At 37.0% G+C, this 7764-nt stretch overlaps 1 long non-coding RNA gene and 1 pseudogene across 1 annotated transcript; both read right to left on the reverse strand.

Moving 5' to 3' along the window:
• Nucleotides 1–480: 480 nt before the first annotated feature.
• LOC112168453 lies at nucleotides 481–2096 on the reverse strand (annotated as a pseudogene).
• A 3315-nt stretch (nucleotides 2097–5411) lies between these two features.
• Nucleotides 5412–6509, reverse strand: LOC112181588. The gene is made up of 3 exons (XR_002928982.2): nucleotides 6466–6509; nucleotides 6267–6382; nucleotides 5412–5878 (listed from the first exon to the last, which is right to left on the reverse strand). It is a non-coding gene; the product is annotated as an uncharacterized LOC112181588 (long non-coding RNA).
• Between the last annotated feature and the right edge of the window lie 1255 nt (nucleotides 6510–7764).

A 7764-nucleotide genomic window follows, 5' to 3' on the forward strand; every position in this document is an offset into this window, starting at 1 on the left:
TTACGGCACACAAAAAAGCATGTCGTAAATATAACATGACATTTACGGCGTACATGCAAAGCACGCTGTAAAAGACCAGAAATGGAAGTCTTTTAAGGCACACAAAAAAACACACCATAAATGACAGTCTTTTACGGCGCACAATTTATGCACGCCGTAATTTGCGCGTCGTAAAAGACAAGTTTTCTGGTAGTGTGTATATACTCTGTAAATCTCCATATAAAGGTCTCCTATTATCAATAATAGAACACACAATTCTTTCTGCAATTCCATTTTTACTACAACACTTTATTCAAGATGTTGGTCTATTAATAATTTTCATTACATTGAGGGCTCAAGGCCTCAAACACAAAGTTACACACTAAATACAAGACATAGAAGTGACAGCGACAACAAAGACATATACCTAATTAAAATCAAATATAACAAGCATACGGCACACATAAAAACCTTCACAATTTAGTAGTAACTCAGAAGGTTCTAGTTAGGAAGATTGTCCCTAATTGAGTGCAGTTCAGATGCAACATCACTGATTTCCTTTCTGGTTGTTGGGGACTCAACCAAACAGGAAATTGCAATTCCAAATATCAAAGTCAAGCATCCTTCAATTTTTTGTTCTCTCTGGCTAGATAGGTTGTGAGATTCTTCAACATTGATATTGCCTCCTTGAAGAACTAGTGAATCTGCAATGTCTGCAACACGTTTAGGGAGAGCTGTCTTCACATAATTATGAAGATTCAAGCCGTCACTAAAGATGTGATCAGTGGGTCTCTTTCCCATGAACATTTCTAACAATAAGCTGTAGACATCCCCATATGTTGAAACTTCACTTCCCATACCATACTCTGCAGTTTAAACAATGTGATAGACATTTGTCACTGCAACTATACTTAAAATAAAATAGCACTCGTCAAACGGTAAATAAGAGAGATAAATATGAAGAACATGAGGAAAGTTACCTGGAGCAGCATAACCAACTGATCCTTTGATTCCGATGGAGCTTGATTGATTTCTAGAAACACTATTGGTTGGTTCCAAGAGGAATCTTGCCAACCCAAAGTCAGAAACATGTCCAGTGAAATCTTTATCCAAAAGAACATTACTTGCCTTGAGATCACAATGAACTATTGGTGTTTCACAATGATTGTGAAGATAATCCAATGCACAAGCAATATCAATGGCAATGTCGAGCCTCTAAACAAGACTTGAAATTTTAGGTGTGTCATTGGATGGATGTAACCAGTCTTCCAAGTCCCCATTGTCCATGAACTCATAAACAAGAGCCTTAAAGTCATTGCCATTGAAATCAATACTTGAGCATGAAGTAAGAATCTTGACTAGAATTCGATGTCGAATATTTCTCAACGCCTCACATTCGGCCATGAAACTCTTGGATGCTCCTTGGTGTAACATGTTAATCACCTTCACAGCGACAGTAACTCTATCCCAGTAAGAATTCCTTTGTACACAGACCCAAAAGCACCTGCACCAATCAAATTAGCTAAAGAAAAACCATCAGTAGCTTTTAGGAGTGTAGCATATGAGACTTGCAAAACAGAGTTCCCTAAAGTGGCTAATTCAACTTCTTTTCTTTTCTTTCGAAGAAGGAAAAAAGGAAACACCAGAACCAGTCCCAAAAGAGTGAAAATGAAAACTAAAGAGATCATTAGTTTCACTCTACGAGACAATCCTCCTCCTTCAAACTCTTTAAACTTGCACACAGGAAGTCAAAGATTAGCAATACCACCACAAAGTCCAGTGTTTCCGACAACTGAAGTTGCACTTGCATTCTTATAAATACCTTCAATCGAAACCGCACCCCAAAATTCATTGAAGGATAGGTTTAGATGTTGCAAGTTTCCAAAGCCTTGCAAGAATTGTGGAATATGTCCTGAAAATTTGTTGTCAGAAAGGTCTAAATCTCGAATCCCTCTCAAGTCCTTCATAGATGAAGGAAGGACTCCCTCTAAGAAGTTTCCTTGCAAGTGTAGGATTTCTAAACTCTCACAACTACTGAGACTACTAGGAAGTTGTCCCGATAACATGTTGTCAGAAACATCCAGTACACCAACATTCGTCAATTTTCCAATCTCCATTGGAAGAGAACCAGTAAAGTGGTTTTTCGACAAGTTGAAAGAAACTGATAAATAAAGGAGGCCATTAAGTAGTGATTGGGGTATTGTGCCATCTAGGTTATTTTGAGAAAGATCCAACAATAGCAACCCCTGGGATTTCCCTAGGCTTGAAGGGATTCTGCCATTAAGATTATTTCCTTGCAAAAAAAGATAAGAGTAACATGGTTAAATTTCCCAAAGAGGATGGAATGCTCCCTGATAATTTGTTGACTTGAAGATTCAGTGTCCCAAGCCTTGAAAGCTTTCCGATGTTAGGGGGGATTTTACCCGTGAAGGAGTTTTGTTCGAGAAACAATGATTGCAAGTTTACAAGATTCCCTAACCCAATTGGGATTCTTCCCAGAAGTTGGTTTCCTGAAACCCACAGCGTATCGAGACTGGTTGAGAGATTGGATACTGATGTGGGCAATTTCCCTCCAAAATTGTTGTACTCTAAAAGCAACCACTACTACAAAAAGGTCATCAGACGACGGTGATTTTCTGTTGTGTGATGACCAAACTAACCGTGGTCTAAACGAGTGTTGTGTGATTGAAAAATCAGACAATGGTGATTTCACCGTTGTGTGACAATACTTTGCTCAACAGAATATCTGTTTCCGTTGTGTGAATTCTGCGCAAGCATGTGCCTGGCATGGCATGGGCGGGGATGTGTCGGTACATTCAGACAACAGAAGAAAAAATTCACTGTTGTGTGAGATTCAGAACACACAACAGATATAACTCATTCTTTGTTGTCTGAGATTCATAACACACAACAAATATTACTCATTATTTGTTGTCTGAGATATATAACACACAACAGATATTACTTATTCTTTGTTGTCTGAGATTAATAACACACAACTGAAGTGAAATTATATCCCTTGTCTGTTGATTACTCAAACAACGGAGATGATTTCATTTCTGTTGTGTGTTATGAATCTCACACAACAGAACTTTGTTTTCTTTTGTTGTTGGTTGTTAGTTCACACAACTACTCTATTTGGTTTCTGTTGTGTGTTATGAATCTCACACAACAGAACTTTGTTTATTTTGTTGTTGGTTGTTAGTTCACACAACTACTCTATTTGGTTAGCTGTGGTGTGAATATTGTAATCAAATTGGGTAACAAACCAGTGACTGTTGTAGGAAAAGCCTCAATTTTGAACTCGTTTACAATCAGACAACACATTGATTTGCATTGTGTTGTAAGACTAAATATTGGACAGTAATTACCACATAAAAAGTACTCAAATCCATATCATTCCATTACCATTTTTCAAACATCCATACATTCAAGTGACTAGGTAATGTACCAAACAAGAAAGCATTCCTAGCTAGCTACACATGAATCAAAAGCTGATGTAATATCTTTTCGCTTCAACAAAACCTTCTTGTGCTATTTTATCAAGCATCCTGTGCACTATATATACTCTCATTTGCATCACCTCCAAGCTTATTGTGAAGCTTCACGAGTTAGCACATATTGCAGCAGAAGAGCATGATACAGTACCAAAGGGGTTGGTTTTCCAGAGGAATGAAGAACAAGAGCATGTAACCCAAGTTCAAGTGCATTTTCCCCACTCACTAGCACCAATGAAGCTACACCATCACTGCTCAAGAGAAAAGCACAACCCATTATGCACTGTTAAAAATGAGAGACCATTATGATTTATGAGAAGTACCTAAACAAAGATGTTTTCATGTTCAACAGCCTAAGCTATTGTTGTTTAACATCCAAGAAAAGAAATAACTCACACCTGGAACACAAATCTTCTGATAGATAAATCACTTGAAATAGGAACAGTAGTAGGAAGCAAAAGCTGCAAGCAAAATCTATCACAACCCAATATGAAAAACAGCATAATCAATTTTATATCTGCTATTACTCAAAATCTCACTCTCTATGATCAAGTATTAAATTTTGAAGCATGCAATCCTTGAGTTATCAAATACAGGACCCAGAAACAATTTTAATCAGAAAATTTGAGATTAAAAAACAAAAAACGAAGACGAAGACGAAAAAATAACAAAGCAGAAGCAGAAATTCCAGAAGTTTGCAAGGAAGTTCAAGCAAAGTTTGAAAAGTACAGAAAATCCATTGTTCTAATACTAAATAAAAGCTGCGTATTCAAAAAGAATTTTACTGTAATTCCTTTATTCAAGTCTATTGTACAACAGTCTGTATGCTATTGTTCTGAGAGAGGGAGATAAGATACTAAATCGTAATGGAGAAAAGCCAGGACAAATTTGTCATAAATGCAGTTTCCTGTCTTTAAGTGATTCCATATGAAAGCAAGCTAAGGTCAGACGTAGCAAGTTCAACCTTTTTAAGGAACCTATGGCAGAACCTATGTTCCTTCAAATCTACTACGGGAATTAAAATGAATGAGAAAGCAATCCATAAAGGTACAGGAAAACCATTGAACAACTTTTATTTTATATTTATCATCAAAGTCATGCTCCAAATCACATGCAGGATTCCAAATCACAAAAGAGCATAGGATGTTGACAAATAAAAACTAAACTAATAGAAAACAAACATAGGGAGATAGATGGTAATATTAAAGCAATATTATTGCAGTGCTATCATTCTTCGGACAGAATTTGATTATGTATTCTCTAGTAGATATAACATGTTTGTGCAATCCAAAATATAATGTATAGATAAAAAGTAGTATATGCACTAGTGCAAATTGAAGACAGTTCTCGAGTAAAGAAGAGAAAGAATTAAATACCAGTGATACACCACCATAACCTAGTTTAGACTTGGTATTTACATTAACTTCGGCTATTAGCAGACCTGTTACAACCTGCAGTAGTTACAGACAAGAAAGGAAAAGATAAGAAAACAAGTGAATAACAAAATAACAGCATCACAAAAATGAGACCATTTGTTCTTACTTTCTAGATGGCATAACAGAACAGTCTTGGGTACTAGCCACAAACAATATCATCACAATCCTGATGATGAATGATGTAAGTACCAATTTCACCACTATTTAGTTGCCTTAAATATTTTCCTTCCTACAAAAGGAGAAAAAGAGAGTGATATAGCCGTACAAGTATACATGATGAAAGCAAGTTGAACCAGTTTAACTGACAAAAGCACAACCTAGGTACAAATATATAACCAACGAAACAATCTGGTGTCAAACTTCCTCGCGTGACGGCTCATGATCACAAACCCCTATAGCTTCCTGAAATACAAATGATTTAAGTCCAGACACTAGAAGATATGCCTCGTCTGCTTTACTAGGCAACGACCTTAGTACATTCAACGGACCCAGAAGTTAAAAGCAATATATATGGAGCTTTGAACTAACTGCTAATCTTCAAGTTTTACATATGTCAGGAGTTTACCTGTTCAATGTTTACAAGCCATTTAGGGTCATCCCCAGTGTTTCCATGGAATGGAATTCAGGGACACGTCTACTCTTAATTAACTTCTCTTTATACCTCGAAAAGATTAAGTCATTAAGAAAATAATGTATGTGCCAAAGTTATAGTTGCGCAAACTAGCAAGCAAGCGAATAATCAAGCCCCTCCAAAAGATTACAAAGGTCAAATAATGAGAAACTACCTGAGATACGTGAAGCAAAATGCCTTGCTTTAGTAAGAACCTCATCAGTCCATCAATGTGTGCAGAGTTTTCTTGATGGTGCATTCTCATTGTTAGATAAACCTCTGACATAAAATGCTGTTTTGCAGATGGTTCAATTTCTCTAGCTGGACTACAGTTGAATGATCTTATGATGACATCCCTTGAAATTGATTGGATTGTAATAGAAAAATGCAAATGACTTCAGTTTGACATGGATAAGAATATACTAATATTTGCAATTATCAAGCATGTACAGTTGAAATTACCAATGTTTGCAATTGCAAAATCTTAAATGTTTATCTCTAACTATCTGTTTTTTATTTCCTCACTGTCTAACAATGCATAGAGTATTCGAAAGTCAACAATCTTAATATAATATAATAAGCGGTTGTTTATATAGAGGAATATGTATGAAGAAATAGACTTGAATACATCTTCAGAAGATAAGTCACTTGCAATTTCAAATTTAACTCGCAAAATGTACTTCCACACCAATTCTTGCCATAATTACTAACCAAAAAACTAAAGTTATGATCTGTGCAGCTTACCAAAGCATATATCCAGTCGTCAGCTTGAAAATCCCAATGCCATTGTAAACGCTTTTAGATTAAATCTAAGCAGTACAGTACGAGATAGTGTGAAGAATTCCTCTGTAGTTTATAAGCTGTATTAAATGAAGACAGTCAGTTCCAAACTACCCAAAGGTGGACTGGAAATTTTATTCAATATAGCACAAAGAATACTGACGGTTGGGGATCATCTTGTAGTGGACTCTAATCATCAGAACTAAAAAAACCTGACCTCCCTATTCCCTCCACATAAGAGTTTGCTTGCAAGCCTTTCTGCATTTCAATTCATAACCAAATATTATCATTTTCTTGCATTTAACTATCAATCTCATCTCAAGCAATCAGCTTAATTTGTTAATAGCTTTAAACAAAGAGAAACTTAACCACTACATACTTGCATAATTTTACCATTCATAGAACCTCCTTTCTGAATTTCAAGTATTTCAAGTGAATGGATAAACAGGCCCCTTATCACTACTTATACAAAATTACCAGGATGAAAACGTAGGTTAGAAAGATCTTTTGATCACAAATTATCACATTCATTATACAATCAGATTCTGATTCTGATGTTAGATTAAAAGATTTTCACTATTCAGGCCTTCCATTCTCCCAATTATATCACTAAACCAAAACAAGCCCAACGCTAACGGCTGTAAGAGAGAAAAAGAGTGTACCATGGTTACGGTAGCGTTGAAGAAAGAAGACTGAGACGATGATCGAAGACTAGGCGAAGCAGAAACGCAGACTCAGGTTTGATATATATATATATATATATATATATATATATATAGAGAGAGAGAGAGAGAGGGAGCTGGGTTTGGGATTATTAGTCGGTTTATTTTGGGGTTAGTTACAAGATGGAATCGAAATCGAAATCGAAATCAACCCAAAACAATACCTGACATGAGAGCTTCCCCGAGAGTCTGAGCCTCGAACTGCTTGGGGAAGACGTACTTGGCCAAATCAAGTAAAACTGCAACAAGAAGAAGAAAACACCAAATGTTAAAACCAAATCGGAACCAATTAAACTTGAAAATCAAGGAAAATTTTAGATTGTGTGAAAGGGATTTGAACATTTATGTTCCTGGGAGACGGAGGAGGCGTGGGTGGCAAGAGCAGCGATGAGGGAGCTTCGGGCTTTGAGAGCAGACATGGTCCTCCTTCGCTGCAGTGGAGAAGTGGCTGCCGTATCCTTCATCCCTCTCCTTCGTACTCCGTCCCCCCAAATCCACGTGCTTCCGATTCGACGAATCGTCGGAGAAGAACATTCTCGTGAAATTCGAATCTCCGGAGCTAGGTTAACGTCCACGCAACTTGTTCTAGGCTTCGGCGAGTACTTGATCGGTCGAACAAAGAAGCTAGACCTAGAATCGGAGAAACTGAAGAGTCTTCTGCATCTCTTCCATTGCAGAAGAGGATTTGGATTTGGAGGCGCGGAGGAGAGAGAAAGTGGATCGAGAGACCGAGAGAGAGG

The sequence above is a fragment of the Rosa chinensis genome, chromosome 1 (genome assembly GCF_002994745.2).
Source record: "Rosa chinensis cultivar Old Blush chromosome 1, RchiOBHm-V2, whole genome shotgun sequence".
NCBI classification, from domain to species: Eukaryota; Viridiplantae; Streptophyta; class Magnoliopsida; order Rosales; family Rosaceae; genus Rosa; species Rosa chinensis.